This window comes from Prunus avium, chromosome 8, assembly GCF_965620075.1.
Source record: "Prunus avium chromosome 8, drPruAviu1.hap1.1, whole genome shotgun sequence".
Lineage (NCBI taxonomy): Eukaryota > Viridiplantae > Streptophyta > Magnoliopsida > Rosales > Rosaceae > Prunus > Prunus avium.
Genome location: NC_142291.1, coordinates 14937846 through 14958666, shown reverse-complemented (window position 1 = coordinate 14958666; position 20821 = coordinate 14937846). Strand labels below are relative to the sequence as shown.

At 39.8% G+C, this 20821-nt stretch overlaps 1 non-coding gene across 1 annotated transcript; it reads left to right on the top strand.

The window, feature by feature from the left end:
- The first annotated feature begins 17515 nt into the window (after positions 1-17515).
- LOC148292287 (small nucleolar RNA R71) lies at positions 17516-17622 on the top strand. Its single transcript, XR_015827158.1, has one exon. It is a non-coding gene; the product is annotated as a small nucleolar RNA R71 (small nucleolar RNA).
- Positions 17623-20821: the final 3199 nt, after the last annotated feature.

Genomic DNA, 20821 nt, shown 5'->3' with positions numbered 1-20821 from the left:
AGGCCAAAACAAATTGCTAACTCATTTTGCACGCTGATAAAATCCATCATGAGCATGGCTCTGTGTTTGCTAGGTAACAGACTCCATATTTATCCAATGGGGCTGCATTTTGGATATGTTATAGTACACACCCATTGGAACAACTTTCACGAGCTGTGTAGGTTGCTGAACCAAAGCTTGCAATATGACCTAAGGAACTGGACTGGCAGGGGGCTGTAGCCAAAATGAGTTTGTCTTTTAAGCCCTTCTTCCATTCATCCAAATTAGGCCTTAACATGCTTGAATTGCATGAATTATGCTCTCTTGCTCTATTGGCCTACAAAACACACAAAGGGAGGGAAATAACTTAGAATTATAGGAACTAAGCAAAAGAAGTAAGAAAATTGGGCATGTATATGTATGAAATTATGAGCTTAACAGTATTCCATACTTCTAGCGATTGGATTTCACTCAAAACTCACTAAATGACTCCTCCCACCATATTATGATGTTGACCAAGTTTTGGTCTCGATCCGAAATCAATAGGTGTTCCAAATTGGACAATTCAAGTTCAACGGCAGTTCGTTCCTAATTGGAGTGGTTGGTGTATTCCATACTTCTAGCGATTGGATTTCACTCAAAACTCACCAAATGACTCCTCCCACCATATTACGAAGTCGCCCAAGTTTTGGGCTCGATCCGAAATCAATAGGTGTGAGAAATTGGACAATTCAAGTTCAACGGCAGTTCGTTCCTAATTGGAATGGTTGGTATATTCCACACTTCTACCGATTGTATTTCACTCAAAACTCACCAAATGACTCCTCCCACCATAATATGGTGTTGCAAAAGTTTGGGGTTCGATCCGAAATCAATAGGTGTGAGAAATTGGACAATTCAAGTTCAACGGCAGTTCGTTCCTAATTGGAGTGGTTGGTGTATTCCATACTTCTAGCGATTGGATTTCACTCAAAACTCACTAAATGACTCCTCCCACCATATTATGATGTTGCCCAAGTTTTGGTCTCGATCCGAAATCAATAGGTGTTCCAAATTGGACAATTCAAGTTCAACGGCAGTTCGTTCCTAATTGGAGTGGTTGGTGTATTCCATACTTCTAGCGATTGGATTTCACTCAAAACTCACTAAATGACTCCTCCCACCATATTATGATGTTGCCCAAGTTTTGGTCTCGATCCGAAATCAATAGGTGTTCCAAATTGGACAATTCAAGTTCAACGGCAGTTCGTTCCTAATTGGAGTGGTTGGTGTATTCCATACTTCTAGCGATTGGATTTCACTCAAAACTCACCAAATGTCTCCTCCCATCATATTATGATGTTGCCCAAGTTTTGGGCTCGATCCGAAATCAATAGGTGTTCCAAATTGGACAATTCAAGTTCAACGGCAGTTCGTTCCTAATTGGAGTGGTTGGTGTATTCCATACTTCTCGCGATCGGATTTCACTTAAAACTCACCAAATGACTCCTACCACCATATTATGGTGTTGCCCAAGTTCTGGGCTTGATCCGAAATCAATAGGTGTTCCAAATTGGACAATTCAAGTTCAGCGGCTGTTCGTTCCTAATTGGAGTGGTTGGTGTATTCCATACTTCTAGCGATTGGATTTCACTCAAAACTCACCAAATGACTCCTCCCATCATATTATGATGTTGCCCAAGTTTTGGGCTCGATCCGAAATCAATAGGTGTTCCAAATTGGACAATTCAAGTTCAACGGCAGTTCGTTCCTAATTGGAGTGGTTGGTGTATTCCATACTTCTCGCGATTGGATTTCACTTAAAACTCACCAAATGACTCCTACCACCATATTATGGTGTTGCCCAAGTTCTGGGCTTGATCCGAAATCAATAGGTGTTCCAAATTGGACAATTCAAGTTCAGCGGCAGTTCGTTCCTAATTGGAGTGGTTGGTGTATTCCATACTTCTAGCGATTGGATTTCACTCAAATCTCACCAAATGAATCCTCCCACCATATTATGATGTTGCACAAGTTTGGGGTTCGATCCGAAATCAATAGGTGTGAGAAATTGGACAATTCAAGTTCAACGACAGTTCGTTCCTAATTGGAGTTGTTGGTGTATTCCATACTTCTAGCGATTGGATTTCCCTCAAAACTCACTAAATGACTCCTCCCACCATATTATGATGTTGCCCAAGTTTTGGTCACGATCCGAAATCAATAGGTGTGAGAAATTGGACAATTCAAGTTCAACGGCAGTTCGTTCCTAATTGGGAAGGTTGGAATATTCCATACTTCTACCGATTGGATTTCACTCAAACCTCACCAAATGACTACTCCCACTATATTATGATGTTGCCCAAGTTTGGGGGTCGATCCGAAATCAATAGGTGTTCCAAATTGGACAATTCAAGTTCAACGGCAGTTCGTTCCTAATTGGAGTGGTTGGTGTATTCCATACTTCTAGCGATTGGATTTCACTCAAAACTCACCAAATGACTCCTCCCACCATATTATGATGTTGCCCAAGTTAGGGGCTCGAAACGAAATCAATAGGTGTGAGAAATTGGACAATTCAAGTTCAACGGCAGTTCTTTCCTAATTGGAGTGGTTGGTGTATTCCATACTTCTAGCGATTGGATTTCACTCAAAACTCACGAAATGACTCCTCCCATCATATTATGATGTTGCACAAGTTTGGGGTTCCATACGAAATCAATAGGTGTTCCAAATTGGACAATTCAAAATCAACGGCAGTTCGTTCCTAATTGGAGTGGTTGGTGTATTCCATACTTCTAGCGATTGGATTTCACTCAAAACTCACCAAATGACTCCTCCCACCATATTGCGAAGTCGCCCAAGTTTTGGGCTCGATCCGAAATCAATAGGTGTGAGAAATTGGACAATTCAAGTTCAACGGCAGTTCGTTCCTAATTGGAATGGTTGGTATATTCCACACTTCTACCGATTGTATTTCACTCAAAACTCACCAAATGACTCCTCCCACCATAATATGGTGTTGCAAAAGTTTGGGGTTCGATCCGAAATCAATAGGTGTGAGAAATTGGACAATTCAAGTTCAACGGCAGTTCGTTCCTAATTGGAGTGGTTGGTGTATTCCATACTTCTAGCGATTGGATTTCACTCAAAACTCACTAAATGACTCCTCCCACCATATTATGATGTTGCCCAAGTTTTGGTCTCGATCCGAAATCAATAGGTGTTCCAAATTGGACAATTCAAGTTCAACGGCAGTTCGTTCCTAATTGGAGTGGTTGGTGTATTCCATACTTCTAGCGATTGGATTTCACTCAAAACTCACTAAATGACTCCTCCCACCATATTATGATGTTGCCCAAGTTTTGGTCTCGATCCGAAATCAATAGGTGTTCCAAATTGGACAATTCAAGTTCAACGGCAGTTCGTTCCTAATTGGAATGGTTGGTGTATTCCATACTTCTAGCGATTGGATTTCACTCAAAACTCACCAAATGTCTCCTCCCATCATATTATGATGTTGCCCAAGTTTTGGGCTCGATCCGAAATCAATAGGTGTTCCAAATTGGACAATTCAAGTTCAACGGCAGTTCGTTCCTAATTGGAGTGGTTGGTGTATTCCATACTTCTCGCGATTGGATTTCACTTAAAACTCACCAAATGACTCCTACCACCATATTATGGTGTTGCCCAAGTTCTGGGCTTGATCCGAAATCAATAGGTGTTCCAAATTGGACAATTCAAGTTCAGCGGCTGTTCGTTCCTAATTGGAGTGGTTGGTGTATTCCATACTTCTAGCGATTGGATTTCACTCAAAACTCACCAAATGTCTCCTCCCATCATATTATGATGTTGCCCAAGTTTTGGGCTCGATCCGAAATCAATAGGTGTTCCAAATTGGACAATTCAAGTTCAACGGCAGTTCGTTCCTAATTGGAGTGGTTGGTGTATTCCATACTTCTAGCGATTGGATTTCACTCAAAACTCACCAAATGACTCCTCCCACCATATTATGATGTTGCCCAAGTTAGGGGCTCGAAACGAAATCAATAGGTGTGAGAAATTGGACAATTCAAGTTCAACGGCAGTTCTTTCCTAATTGGAGTGGTTGGTGTATTCCATACTTCTAGCGATTGGATTTCACTCAAAACTCACGAAATGACTCCTCCCATCATATTATGATGTTGCACAAGTTTGGGGTTCCATACGAAATCAATAGGTGTTCCAAATTGGACAATTCAAAATCAACGGCAGTTCGTTCCTAATTGGAGTGGTTGGTGTATTCCATACTTCTAGCGATTGGATTTCACTCAAAACTCACCAAATGACTCCTCCCACCATATTATGATGTTGCCCAAGTTTTGGTCTCGATCCGAAATCAATAGGTGTTCCAAATTGGACAATTCAAGTTCAACGGCAGTTCGTTCCTAATTGAAGTGGTTGGTGTATTCCATACTTCTAGCGATTGGATTTCACTCAAAACTCACCAAATGACTCCGCCCACCATTTTATGATGTTGCACAAGTTTGGGGTTCCATCCGAAATCAATAGGTGTAAGCAATTTGGCAATTCAAGTTCAACGGCAGTTCGTTCCTAATTGGAGTGGTTGTTGTATTCCATACTTCTAGCGATTGGATTTCACTCAAAACTCACCAAATGACTCCTCCCAACATATTATGATGTTGCCCAAGTTTTGGGCTCGATCCGAAATCAATAGGTGTGAAAAATTGAGCAATTTAAGTTCAACAGTTGTTCGTTCCTTATTGGAGTGGTTGGTGTATTCCATGTTTCTAGCGATTGTATTTCACTCAAAACTCAGCAAATGACTCCTTCCACCATATTATGATGTTGCCCAAATTGGACAATTCAAGTTCAACGGCAGTTCGTTCCTAATTGGAGTGGTTGGTGTATTCCATACTTCTAGCGATTGGATTTCACTCAAAACTCACCGAATGACTCCTCCCACCATATTATGGTGTTGCCCAAGTTTTGGGCTCGATCCGAAATCAATAGGTGGGAGAAATTGGACAATTCAAGTTCAACGGCAGTTCGTTCCTAATTGGAGTGGTTGGTGTATTCCATACTTCTAGCGATTGGATTTCACTGAAAACTGTACAAAAGACTCCTCCTACCATATTATGATGTTGCCCAAGTTTTGTGCTCAATCCGAACTCAACAGGTGTGAGAAATTGGACAATTTAAGTTCAACGGAAGTTCGTTCCTAATTGAAGTGGTTGGTGTATTCCATACTTCTAGCGATTGGATTTCACTCAAAACTCACCAAACGACTCCTCCCACCATATTATGTTGTTGCCCAGGTTTTGGGCTCGATCCGAAATCAATACGTGTTCCAAATTGGACAATTCAAGTTCAACGGCAGTAAGTTCGTAATTTGAGTGTTTGGTGTATTCCATACTTCTAGCGATTGGATTTCACTCAAAACTCACCAAATGACTCCTCCCACCATATTATGATGTTGCCCAAGTTTTGGGCTCGATCCGAAATCAATAGGTGTGAGAAATCGGACAATTCAAGTTCAACGGCAGTTCATTCCTAATTGGAGTGGTTGGTGTATTCCATACTTCTAGCGATTGGATTTCACTCAAAACTGTCCAAATGACTCCTCCCACCATATTATGATGTTGCCCAAGTTTTTGGGCTCGATCCGAACTCAATAGGTGTGAGAAATTGGACAATTCAAGTTCAACGGCAGTTCGTTCCTAATTGGAGTGGTTGGTGTATTCCATACTTCTAGCGATTGGATTTCACTGAAAACTCACCAAATGACTCCTCCCAACATATTATGATGTTGCCCAAGTTTTGGGCTCGATCCGAAATCAATAGGTGTGAGAAATTGAGCAATTCAAGTTCAACGGCAGTTCGTTCCTAATTGGATTGGTTGGTGTATTCCATACTTCTAGCGATTGGATTTCACTGAAAACTCACCAAATGACTCCTCCCAACATATTATGATGTTGCCCAAGTTTTGGGCTCGGTACGAAATCAATAGGTGTGAGAAATTGAGCAATTCAAGTTCAACGGCAGTTCGTTCCTAATTGGAGTGGTTGGTGTATTCCATACTTCTAGCGATTGGATTTCACTCAAAACTCACCAAATGACTACTCCAACAATATTATGATGTTGCACAAGTTTTGGGCTCAATCCGAAATCAATAGGTGTTCCAAATTGGACAATTCAAGTTCAACGGCAGTTCGTTCCTATTTGGAGTGGTTGGTGTTTTCCATACTTCTAGCGATTGGATTTCACTCAAAACTCACCAAATGACACCTCCCACCATATTACGATGTTGCCCAAGTTTGGGGCTCGATCCGAAATCAATAGGTGTGAGAAATTGGACAATTCAAGTTCAACGGCAGTTCGTTCCTAATTGGAGTGGTTGGTGTATTCCGTACTTCTAGTGATTGGATTTCACTCAAAACTCACCAAATGACTCCTCCCACCATATTACGATGTTGCCCAAGTTTGGGGCTCGATCCGAAATCAATAGGTGTGAGAAATTGGACAATTCAAGTTCAACGGCAGTTCGTTCCTAATTGGAGTGGTTGGTGTATTCCATACTTCTAGCGATTGAATTTCACTCAAAACTCACCAAATGACTCCTCCCACCATATTATGATGTTGCCCAAGTTTTGGGCTCGATCCGAAATCAATAGGTGTGAGAAATTGGACAATTCAAGTTCAATGGCAGTTCGTTCCTAGTTGGAGTGGTTGTTGTATTCCATACTTCTAGCGATTGGATTTCACTCAAAACTCACCAAATGACTACTCCAACAATATTTTGATGTTGCCCAAGTTTTGGGCTCGATTTGAAATCAATAGGTGTTCCAAATTGGACAATTCAAGTTCAACGGCAGTTCGTTCCTAATTGGAGTGGTTGCTGTATTCCATACTTCTAGCGATTGGATTTCACTCAAAACTCACCAAATGACTCCTACCACCGTATTATGATGTTGCACAAGGTTTGGGCTCGATCTGAAATCATTTGGTGTGAGAAATTGGTCAATTCAATTTCAACGAAAGTTTGTTCCTAATTGGAGTGGTTGGTGTATTCCATACTTCTAGCGATTGGATTTCACTCAAAACGCACCAAATGACTGTTGTTAATTATTATGTTAACTCGCAATTGCAAATGAAAGCAAATAAACAAGTGTAACAAAGAGTGGTTTTAAGAGTTGGAAAACAGATTTGGAGACTAGGGCATTCGAATCACCATAACAATTCAATTCTGGGTTATATGGAGTCAAGTAACAAGTCGAATTCAAATTCAAAGATTGATTCTAGCTAAAGTATGATTAGGCCATGGTGTTTGGTCCTAACCTTGTGTTCCTAATTCCCTAATTTGATCATTTGTTGTCTAACCTAAAATTAAGCATTAGGAACCCATTAAGCATAGAAGAACAATTTAAACAACCAAGCATGTATCTAATCCCTGTTGTCGAATGTCCATACATACTCTTCCTATTCATAGTTCAATTCGAATTAAAGCATGGTGTCTACTCTTAATTCAAACCAATATAGTTAACAAACAAGTTCTAATGGTGATCAATCATTCAAACAAGCATGTTAACTTATAAGCATAATGAATAAGAACATGAATCATGAATCAAACTTGAAACTCCAAACTTATAAACCCAGAATATTCATGTTAGGTTACATCGAAGCCCTAGTTATGAATGCCATAAGAGTAGAAAAACCCTTTTCTGAAGTTCTTGTAGTGTCCAATGCTTCTCCAAGAGCTTCTCCACGTCTAGAAGGATGTATGAAGGATATGGAGGTGATTTGAGATGAGCTTGAGTGAGTGGTGATGGCTGAGAAAGAGGAAATTCGTAGGGAAATGGAAGGGAGGTTTTCTGGAGCTGTTTTGGTGATTTTGGGGCAGTTTAGAGTATTGGGTTGATTGCTTGAGTGTTTGGGGTTGTGGGAATGTATGAGGATGATTTCTGGATGACGGAAGTGTGGAGGATGGCTGAAGTGAATTTTGTAGCTTGAAGACTCCTCTATTTATAGGGCTAAGAGGGAGGAACATCATGATGAAATCCAACACCACCATTCCTCATTTAATACAACCCATAACTCCCACTTCATCTTGTCTATGTTAGTGTGGTTGGAATCAATCCCATCCCATACTTCTTTTGCTGCACCTCAAGCTTTCTTCACATGGGATCAAAGGTGATCAATTGTGGCTGCCTTTTGCTGCCAACCCATGTGGTGTTCTTTTGGTTGTTGAACAAAAACGAGTCTTCTGAACCAGACTTGGTGTAGGAAGGCCAGAGGTTTCAAAACTTATCCAATGGGGCTCAAATTTGGATATGTTATAGTAGACACCCATTGGAACAACTTATATGAAGAAAGTATTCCCATCGGAGCAGTCGAATTATGCGTTTTGGGCCTTACAATTTGGCTGCCGAACAGAGACTGGAGTTGACTTCATTTCATTTATGCTTTACATGCATGCACATGCTTTCTCTATAATAACTCCAGCATGTACCAACTTGATCCTTTAGAATTTCATAGCTGGAATGTCTCCCCACTTCACTCATTATGTTGGATCCAAAGTCAATTGCAGCGTGGGTGAGGCACATGGCTCAAAGGAGGAGACAAGGCTCAAAGCTGGCAGCTGCAAATCCTCCTGAGCATGGTTCAGTGTTGGACGGGCTAAGGACTCCACATATGTTAAATTGGGCTGAATTTTGGATATGTTATACTAGACACCCAATTGAACAACTTCTATGAATAATGTCTCCTCATCCGAGTTGTCCAGATTGCTGAAATGAGACCTGCAAGGTGACTTACGAAACTGGACTGACAAGAAGTGTGGCCCAACTTTGGTTTTGTCTTTAAGCTCTTGCTCTTTGCCAATCAGCCCTTAACATGCATGGATTGCATCAAATGTGATCTCTTGCTATCTTAACCTACAAAACACACAAATAGAGGTAAGTGACTCAAAATAAAGAGAAACTAAGCAAAATCACTAAGTAAAGAAGGCATGCAAGTGTATGAAATTATGGACTTATCAAAACAGAAAATGGATTAAAAGCACAAGTTTAACTCAATAACATAACCAAATCATAAGCTAGAAGGGTACAAAATGATATACAATTATGAACCGATCAAATACCCCCAAACCTAGATTTTGCTAGTCCTCGAGCAAAACAAAAGGAAAACAAAGATAAAAACAAAACAAGAAGTTAAGTAAACCACTTCCGCAGGTAACTCGATTGCATTGAGCATATGCAACAAGCTTTTAAACCTCTAGGCATCCCTAGTAGGAGGAGTTGTGTCTCCTGAGGGTTTAACAGAAACGATACCCACAAACGCATTTGTAACTCTACAAAACAAAGTGGTTAGTAAAACTTGAAATCAACTAATGAGAATGAAAGAAAACTTTAGTCATACCTCCAACACCATAGAGTTGCCAAGATAGGTGATCAATCAGTGTGTAATGTGGAAGCTATAGCTCAAAGGCACACGGTTTCAAAGCAAGCACACTCAAACCTTGAATAAAGAACATGCTTCGACTCTAATTCTCACAGATAACACTCAATCACTCAGAACCAATGGTTTTATTCTCTCAAACAAGCTTAAGTGAGTATATGAAATAGAAGCACAATATTTGGTTAGATCTCAAGAAGGGAATCAAATACTAAGAATAGAGATACACACATACTTACCAGCACCCATGAATACATCCTCAAAGATCAGCTAGGTCTTTCACAAGGTTTGTAATGAAAGGTAAGGTTAGGGGAAATGGAAGAATTGGAAGGAAAAATAGGTAACTTAAGAACATACCAAGGTTGCATTCTTCATTGATCTGTGATCGGTTCATAATTGTATATCATTTTGTACCCTTCTAGCTTATGATTTGGTTATGTTTTTGAGTTAAACTTGTGCTTTTAATCCTTTTTGTGTTTATCTTTCAGTTCATTGAGCTTTAGGTAATAATGATGGCTTTAGAGAGCATAATTCATGCAATTCAAGCATGTTAAGGCCTAATTTGGATGAATGGATGAAGAGCTTAAAGACAAACTCATTTTGGCTACAGCCCCCTGCCAGTCCAGTTCCGTAGGTCATATTGCAAGCTTTGTTTCAACAACCTACATAGCTCTAATGAGGCCACATTCTTCATGAAAGTTGTTCCAATTGGTGTGTACTATAACATATCCAAAATGCAGCCCCATTGGATAAATCTGGAGTCCGTTACCTAGCAAACACATAACCATGCTCAGGATGGATCTTATCAGCGCGGAAAATGAGTTAGCAATTTGTTTCGGCCTTAACTTCTTCCTCCGACCTTGGATTGGCCCAAATAACATATGGCTGGAAAGAAGACATTCTGAACTTCAATTTAGAGTGCTTAAAGTCCTAATTTGATTAAGAGAAGCCCAAGGTGTAAGCCCTTGAAGTTTCTGGTCATGCTGACCTCAGCATGTGCTGGTTGGATGCTTGGTCATGGTGAGCTAGGTATGAGCTATCATTTCTGGTTGGAAGCTTGGGCATGGTGACATGAAGATGAGCTAGGGCTGCTGGTGGGATCTATTGGTGAAGTGCATCAACCAATTCAAGATTTTCTAATACAAGTGCATCACCAAATTTAGATTTTCTAATACAAGTGCATCAACCATTTCAGATTTTATAAAACAAGTGTTGTATGCATTAGCCATATTGAATTCAGATTTTCACTTCCCCTAGGCCTATAAATAGGGAAGTTCTCTAAGCTTGTAATCACACCCCAAGGGGGGGAGCTCTCAAACACTTCTCTAGAGCTCCCCTCCCTTCTCTCCCTCAAATTCTCTTAGTTTTGCTTTCTAGTTCTCAATTCTAGCTTTCTTTAATGTTTTCTTAGTTGTAATTTATTTTTCTTGTTATGTAAATTCTTTTCTTAAGTTTTCAAGTTTAATTAGTTTCCAAGTTTCAATTATGGTTTTTGTTCTTATTCATTATGCTTATAAGTTAATATGCTAGTTTGAATGATTGATCACCATTTAGGCTTGCATGTTAGCTATCTTGGTTTGAATTAAGAGTATACACCATGCTTTAATTTGAATTGAACTATGAATAGGAAGAGTATGTATGGACATTCGACAACAAGGATTAGATACATACTTGGTTGTTTAAAATGTTCTTCTATGCTTAATGGGTTCCTAATGCTTAATTTTAGGTTAGACAACAAATGATCAAATTAGGGAATTAGGAACACAAGGTTATGACCACACACCATGGCTTAATCATACTTTAGCTAGAATCAATCCATTAATCTAAATTGAACTTGGGAACTTATTTGCTTGAGTTACTTATTTCTTTCTTCCTTGTTTTATGTTCTTTGTTTTTGTTTCTATTTTGTGTAGGGAAACTAAATTGGATCATTCAATCACCAATCCCTGTGGAATCGACCTTGCACTTACATACGCTAAACTACCAACGGTTCGTGCACTTGCGAGTATCACAAGTTGAGGATGCAACTGAATCCATTTTGGTGCAGCTGTATCTACGCAACAATCTGCAAGGTAGCATTGACTTATAATGGCATGGCTGCAAACTTCATGGTACCACCTGGCATAGACTTTATTTATTTATTTATTTTTTTTATTTTTTTTACACTTAGATCAAATCGAAACACTTTCATCTTCGTTGATTTGATCTGCATCTTCATTAACTTCATTGCACAGAATCACACCATCTTTCATTTAGGCACATGGCAGCAACTTCCTTGCTTCAAACTTTATCTTGGCACACCTTGGTATATTTCTAAGCTATAGGGTATGGCTACAATAGGTGAAGTATCTCAGATTGAGATACAAAGGTAGGGAAATGATGAGGGTGATAGAAGAAAAGGCTTTAAGTGTTTGGCTTCAAGAGGGTTGATGGAACACACATATAGGTAGGGTGAAAAGAAAGCACATCGAATGGTTATGCACACATAGCCTAGCATCACTTCAATGAGTTCATTCATGAATGAGAGCAAGCACATGATATCTGCAAAAGAGAATCATCCTTAGTATTCAATCAAAATGGAATAATGAGATCATTTAGAGTGAAATGAAGAAAATAAATTGGGATGAGAAATAGAAACACTTTAAACCCTCTCAAGAAAGCAATTGGGCTCAATATAGCTCACTAGGGTAGTCTCCACTATTCTCCTTCGAGAATTTGAGCATGGTACTTTAGCCACCAGAATTCTAGGAGCCAAAGCTTTGTGAAGTGCAAAATTCTGATATGAAAACCTCAATGGCAGCTCCATAGCATCGATTGTATGACATTAAAAAAAAAAATAGTGACAAATGAACGAAAATTGAAAACACAAATGAATGAAATTTGAAAACCTTCCCCCCAGACCTGAATTGAACATTGTCCTCAATGTTAAAGCAAAGTAAAGATGATTGAGAACAAGTAAATGATAAAGGGAAAAGTTAAGAAAAAGTTAAGAAGAAAAAAAAAAAAAACACAAATATACAAGCAACTCACGGATGACCAGTTAAGGGCCTCAGAAAACACAGCCAGAGGATCCGGGAAGGTTGGAGGGGTCACAATGGTCCCGCTTAAAACCCAAACTTCGTAGACACCGAAGGTGTCGCCTAAAGAACTCCTAGACACTGTATTGACGGAGGTGCTCACTGGGGTTACCAAAAGTTAGCTCATATGAAAAAAAAAATTATTTAAAGAAACAGAAACTTAAAATGACTAAAATAAAAACAAAACAAGTAAAGAGAAAGGATAGAAATGCTCCCCCTTGATGCGATTAGGTCGATTGCTACCAAGCACCTTCTTCTTGAACACATGGGTTGCCTCCCAAGAAGGGCCTTAGTTACTGTCTTGGCAAGACATTATGTGATCAGCTAAGTTGATGGTACAAAGGGAAGTTGATCCACCACATGGCCTGTTTGAATGCCAGCTGAGATTCCCTCATAGAATGGCTTTAAACGTTGTCCATTTACTTTGAAAGTTGAGCCGTCTTTAGGGTTTTGAATCTCCACAGCTCCATAGGGAGAAACATTGACCACGGTGAATGGGCCTTGCCATCTAGACTTCAATTTTCCTGGAAAGAGACGCAATCGTGAGTTAAACAAAAGAACTGACATACCTTTGGAGAACTCTTTCCGTTGAATGTTTCTGTCATGGTAACTCTTGGTTCGTTCTTTGTAAAGCTTTGCATTCTCATAAGACTCATGTCTAATTTCTTCCAATTCATTGAGCTGAAACTTTCTTGCATGGCCTGCCTTGTCTAGATCAAAATTTAACTTCTTGATGGCCCAAAAAGCATTGTGTTCAAGCTCCATTGGCAGGTGACAAGCTTTCCCAAACACAAGACGATAAGGGCTCATCCCAATGGGAGTCTTATATGCAATCCTATAAGCCCATAATGAATCATTGAGCTTGGCTGCCCAATCTTTCCTTGTATTGTTCACCACCTTCTCCAGGATGTGCTTAATTTCTCTATTGCTTATTTCCACTTGACCAGAAGTTTGCGGATGATATGGTGTAGAGACTCGATGGGTGATGTTGTACTTCTTCATGAGTGCTTCGAATGGCTTGTTACAGAAGTGGCTGCCTCCATCACTAATGACAGCCCTTGGAGTACCAAACCTTGTGAAAATATTATCCTTCAAGAACTTGAGCACCACCTTATGATCATTGGTTTTGGTGGCTATGGCTTCCACCCATTTAGACACATAATCAACAGCAACAAGTATGTAAGTACAACCAAAGGAAGATGGGAATGGTCCCATGAAATCAATACCCCACACATCGAAGAGCTCCACAACAAGTATGCTATTCAATGGCATTTCGTTCCTGCGACTTATGTTCCCCATCCTTTGACACCTATCACACTTAACACAAAAATTAAACGCATCTTTGAATAGAGTGGGCCAAAAGAAACCAGATTGGAGAATTTTAAGTGCTGTTTTCTTAGCTCCAAAGTGACCTCCACAAGCCAATTCGTGGCTATGCCTAAGTATGCTTTCTTGCTCTTCTTCTGGAACACATCTTCTGATGAGTTGATCCGGGCAATGCTTGAATAAGAAAGGTTCATCCCAGACATAATGTTTCACCATGGAAAAGAACTTCTTCTTGTCCTGAGAAGTTAGATCATTTCTAAGAACACCACAAGCAAGATAATTAACAAAATCAGCATACCATGGTTCTTTGACTTGGGCAGCATATAGTTGTTCATCAGGGAAAGTCTCATTCAAGGGTAGCACAGCTTCTCCTTTTTCTTCAACCACAATTCTGCTCAAATGATCAGCTACCACATTCTCACATCCCTTCTTGTCTCGAATTTCCAAATCGAACTCTTGCAGCAAGAGAATCCATCTAATCAAGCGTGGTTTTGCGTCCTTCTTAGTGAGCAAGTATCTAAGAGCTGCATGGTCAGAATAAACAATTACTTTAGAACCAACAAGATAAGAACGAAATTTTTCTAAAGCAAAAACCACAGCAAGGAACTCCTTCTCTGTTGTGGAGTAGTTGATTTGAGCATCATTCAAGGTCCGGCTAGCATAATGAATCACATGGGGGAGCTTGTTCTTCTTTTGACCTAAAACTGCACCAATAGCAAAGTCAGAGGCATCACACATTATTTCAAATGGTAAAGACCAATCTGGAGCTATGATAATAGGGGCTGAAGTTAGCTCCCTCTTCAAGGTAGTAAAGGCTTCCATGCAAGCTTCATTAAACTCAAAAACAGCATCCTTAGCAAGGAGATTACACAATGGCCTTGTAATGCTTGAGAAATTTTTGATGAACCTTCTATAGAATCCAGCATGACCTAGAAAGCTTCTAATTCCTTTCACAAAGGTAGGGGGTGGCAGATTTGAGATGAGATCGATCTTGGCTTTATCCACTTCAATTCCCTTGCTTGAAATCACATGGCCTAGCACAATGCCTTGTCTCACCATGAAGTGACACTTCTCCCAATTCAAAATCAGGTTTGTTTCCTGGCATCTTTTAAGCACTAGAGACAAGTGGTGAAGACAATTATCAAAAGAGGAACCAAAAACTGAAAAATCATCCATAAATACCTCAATGAATCGTTCCACCATATCTGAAAAGATTGACATCATGCATCTTTGGAAAGTTGCTGGGGCATTGCACAAACCGAATGGCATCCTTCTATAAGCAAACGTACCAAATGGGCATGTGAATGTGGTTTTCTCTTGGTCTTCCGGAGCAATGGGAATTTGATTATAACCTGAAAAACCATCAAGAAAACAATAGTAAGCATGGCCAGATAAACGTTCAAGCATTTGATCAATAAAAGGCAAGGGGAAATGATCTTTTCTAGTGGATGTGTTCAACTTCCTGTAATCAATGCAAACTCTCCAACCAGTGATAGTTCGTGTAGGAACTATCTCATTCTTCTCATTCTTCACAACGGTGATTCCGGACTTCTTCGGAACAACTTGTACAGGGCTCACCCACTTAGAATCTGAAATTGGGTAGATGATTCCTACATCGAGTAGCTTTAAAACTTCAGCTCTAACCACCTCTTTCATGTTGGGATTTAGCCTCCTTTGGGCATCACGGGATGGTTTGCTGTCTTCTTCCATTAGAATCCGGTGCATGCACATGCTTGGACTAATTCCTTTGATGTCTGCTATGGTCCACCCAATGGCTGTTTTATGCTCTTTTAGAACCTTAATTAAGCTCTCTTCTTCATGTGAGGTGAGACCTGCAGCAATTATAACAGGGAGAGTTTCGTTAGCACCCAAATAAGTATATTTAAGATGATTGGGCAGTGGTTTAAGTTCTAGCTTTGGTGGGGTGATAATGGATGGCTCCAATTTCGTGGATGATGGTCCAAGAGGCTCGAGTGGTGGCCTAAAGGATGGTGGGTATGGTTGAAACACTTCTAAGGCAGCCACCACTTCTTGGAACTCCGGTTCACAAAGATCTTCCTCTTCTTGTGTTAAGACAGCTTCTAGAGCATCATTAGACTTTCTTTGCAAAATTTTGGAAGAAACCTCATGATCCACAACATCAATTGAAAAGCAAGAATCAAGAGAGATAGAAGGTTGAGATAGAGCATTAAGCATTTTAAATTCAACAGTTTCACCCAGAACAGTCATGGAAAGGGTGCTATCTTTCACTTTGATAACTGTGTCTGCAGTGGCCATGAATGGCCTGCCTAGGAGAATGCGATCAACATGATCGCCATTTGGATTGTCTTCCATGTCCATCACTACAAAATCAGCAGGGAGAATTAGTGTATTAACTTGAACTAAAATATCTTCTACAATACCTTTTGGATATTTTATAGAATGATCAGCTAGTTCAAGTCGTATTGAAGTCTTCTTCATCCCTTCTAAGCCAAGCTTTTGATACAATGAATATGGCATTAGGTTGACACTTGCTCCCAAGTCCAACATGGCTCTTCCAACCTTATTGCCTCCAATGTTAATGGGAATGTCAAAGCTGCCAGGATCAACTAGTTTTGGTGGAAGCTTCCTTTGCAACACAGCACTTACATTCTGGTCAAGCTTTACATCTTCATTTGGAGCGAAATTGAGCTTGTGAGTTTTCAAGTCCTTGATGAACTTTCCATATGCAGGAATCTGTTCAATAACATCAAGCAAAGGCAAATTGATATTAACTTTACTCAAAATATCATAAATCTCTTTAAAAGCCTTATCTTGCTTTGCTTTCTTAAGACGGCCTGGAAATGGAATCGGTGGAACATATGGAGCGGGTGGCACGTATCTATCTTCTTGAAGATGTGGTGGCACAAATTTGTCATCTCTCTTATGCAATTGGAATTGTTTGGATTCCTGAGAATCTGATTTGGCATTAGGAGCAGATTGAGAAGTTTTGAGATGTTCCCCTTCTGTAGCCGTGGTCTCCTCCTCTTCATCTTCTACAATCACAACATCATTTGAAAGATTAGAATCAACTTTACTATCAATGATCTTACCTGATCTGAGCACATGAATGGCCTTGGCTTCTTGGTTCTTTGGATTGATCTCGGTTTGGCTTGGCCATTTCCCAGGTGCTCTTTGAGTTATTTCAGCAGCTAATTGGCCTATTTGAACTTCCAATTTGGCAATGGTAGCTTGTGTAGTTTGGATTGGCTTGATTCTGAGTATTCCTCCATGAAAAGTTTGGATGATTCCTCCAACCTGGATTATAACTTTGAGAGTATGGATCATTTCTTGGACCTTGGTTGTAGGAATTTACCAACTTAGCTTGCTCTTGCACAAATTCTGGATATCCAGCCCCAAGTGGACAAGCTATGGTAGCATGGTCAGGAGTTTCGCAAATACTACACACTTCCTTCGGAGGGCTTCTTGAGTTTAATGCAAGAAGAGCATCTAGCTTTTGTTCCAGTTTTGAAATCTGCACACTAGAAGCATCATTAGAACCACTAATAACACGTTTACCTCTTGTATCCGTATGTTGGGTCTCCATTGCTATCTCCTCAAAGAGTTCGTATGTTTCTTCTGGAGTTTTGGTTTTAAAAGAACCACCTGCAAAATTGGTGACTATATTATGACTAGAAGGGGTTAGCCCTTTATAAAACATACGCATTTGAAGCTTCAATGGAATCCCATGATGAGGACATTGGTTGAGCAGCCCATTGAATCTCTCCCATGCTTCACAAAACGATTCATCATCTTGCTGTGCAAATAACAAGATCTTATCCCTAAGCATGTCGGTCTTTTGCGTGGAGAAGTATTTCTCCAAGAACTTCTTTTGAATGGCAGCCCATGTAGTGAGTGAACCAGGCTTCAAAGAATTCAACCAATATTTCGCCTTATCCTTCAAAGTGTATGGAAACACTCTCATTCGAAGTTGATCTTCTGTCACACCTGTCAAGGGAAAAGAACTCACAACATTAAAAATATCCTTTATATGAGTTAATGGATCTTCATTAGGTAAACCATAAAAGGAAGGCAGCATATTAAGATGAGAAGATTTAAGCTCATAATTTCGAGCTACAGTGGGCAGCAAAATGCTTGAAGGAGATGCTGGAATTGTTGGGATATCAAGTTCTCCCATGAACTCATTGGCAGCCATCTCTTCTTCTTCTTCTTCTTGGTCTGAACTTGCTTCCGAATTTGAAGGTGAAGAACCAGGAAGTTCAGTGTGGAGAGCAATACTTGTAAATGTGGCAAGAGCTTGCTCTTTTGCAGTTGACAACTCTCTTTCTAGACGATTATGAACTTCAGAGATCACCCGGTTGGGTTGCAACGATGGTCCTGCGTTCAAAGATCTGGAGCGTTGGAACGAAGACCTCACTTGTTCAAGGAACGGTCTTTTAGACATAAACTACCTGAAACAGAAAATTAGATTAATTAGAAACACTAAAAAGAATAGGGTAACCTTGGGCAACCAGGGAAGAACTTTCGTTCAGTCCCCGGCAACGGCGCCAAAATTTGTTGTTAATTATTATGTTAACTCGCAATTGTACGGGGCAATTAGTAGTATAGCAAGACAAGTACGAGGTCGTACCCACGAAGACTGAGAAGTTCAAATTAGTTATGTACGTAGATTACCGAATTCAAGAAGTTAGGAAGTTAAGTCTAAAACAGAAATTAAAGTGAGAGTGATTGTGATTGTGAAAGGAAGTGAGCAAACTGAAATTGCAAATGAAAGAAAATAAACAAGTGTAACAAAGAGTGGTTTTAAGAGTTGGAAAACAGATTTGGAGACTAGGGCATTCGAATCACCATAAAAATTCAATTCTGGGTTATATGGAGTCAAGTAACAAGTCTAATTCAAATTCAAAGATTGATTCTAGCTAAAGTATGATTAGGCCATGGTGTTTGGTCCTAACCTTGTGTTCCTAATTCCCTAATTTGATCATTTGTTGTCTAACCTAAAATTAAGCATTAGGAACCCATTAAGCATAGTAGAACAATTTAAACAACCAAGCATGTATCTAATCCCTGTTGTCGAATGTCCATACATACTCTTCCTATTCATAGTTCAATTCGAATTAAAGCATGGTGTCTACTCTTAATTCAAACCAATATAGTTAACAAACAAGTTCTAATGGTGATCAATCATTCAAACAAGCATGTTAACTTATAAGCATAATGAATAAGAACATGAATCATGAATCAAACTTGAAACTCCAAACTTATAAACCCAGAATATTCATGTTAGGTTACATCGAAGCCCTAGTTATGGATTTAGCTACTCATAATGGAAAAGAAACTAAAATAGAAATGGGAAAACATAATGAATGCCATAAGAGTAGAAAAACCCTTTTCTGAAGTTCTTGTAGTGTCCAATGCTTCTCCAAGAGCTTCTCCACGTCTAGAAGGATGTATGAAGGATATGGAGGTGATTTGAGATGAGCTTGAGTGAGTGGTGATGGCTGAGAAAGAGGAAATTCGTAGGGAAATGGAAGGGAGGTTTTCTGGAGCTGTTTTGGTGATTTTGGGGCAGTTTAGAGTATTGGGTTGATTGCTTGAGTGTTTGGGGTTGTGGGAATGTATGAGGATGATTTCTGGATGACGGAAGTGTGGAGGATGGCTGAAGTGAATTTTGTAGCTTGAAGACTCCTCTATTTATAGGGCTAAGAGGGAGGAACATCATGATGAAATCCAACACCACCATTCCTCATTTAATACAACCCATAACTCCCACTTCATCTTGTCTATGTTAGTGTGGTTGGAATCAATCCCATCCCATACTTCTTTTGCTGCACCTCAAGCTTTCTTCACATGGGATCAAAGGTGATCAATTGTGGCTGCCTTTTGCTGCCAACCCATGTGGTGTTCTTTTGGTTGTTGAACAAAAACGAGTCTTCTGAACCAGACTTGGTGTAGGAAGGCCAGAGGTTTCAAAACTTATCCAATGGGGCTCAAATTTGGATATGTTATAGTAGACACCCATTGGAACAACTTATATGAAGCAAGTATTCCCATCGGAGCAGTCGAAGTATGCGTTTTGGGCCTTACAATTTGGCTGCCGAACAGAGACTGGAGTTGACTTCATTTCATTTATGCTTTACATGCATGCACATGCTTTCTCTATAATAACTCCAGCATGTACCAACTTGATCCTTTAGAATTTCATAGCTGGAATGTCTCCCCACTTCACTCATTATGTTGGATCCAAAGTCAGTTGCAGCATGGGTGAGGCACATGGCTCAAAGGAGGAGACAAGGCTCAAAGCTGGCAGCTGCAAATCCTCCTGAGCATGGTTCAGTGTTGGACGGGCTAAGGACTCCACATATGTTCAATTGGGCTGAATTTTGGATATGTTATACTAGACACCCAATTGAACAACTTCTATGAATAATGTCTCCTCATCCGAGTTGTCCAGATTGCTGAAATGAGACCTGCAAGGTGACTTACGAAACTGGACTGACAAGAAGTGTGGCCCAACTTTGGTTTTGTCTTTAAGCTCTTGCTCTTTGCCAATCAGCCCTTAACATGCATGGATTGCATCAAATGTGATCTCTTGCTATCTTAACCTACAAAACACACAAATAGAGGTAAGTGACTCAAAATAAAGAGAAACTAAGCAAAATCACTAAGTAAAGAAGGCATGCAAGTGTATGAAATTATGGACTTATCAAAACAGAAAATGGAATAAAAGCACAAGTTTAACTCAATAACATAACCAAATCATAAGCTAGAAAGGTACAAAATGATATACAATTATGAACCGATCAATGACTCCTCCCACCATATTATGATGTTGTCCAAGTTTTGGGCTCGATCCGAAATCAATAGGTGTTCCAAATTGGACAATTCAAGTTCAACGGCAGTTCGTTCCTAATTGGAGTGGTTGGTGTATTCCATACTTCTAGAGATTGGATTTCACTCAAAACTCACCAAATGACTCCTCCCACCATATTATGATGTTGCCCAAGTTTGGGGCTCGATCCGAAGTC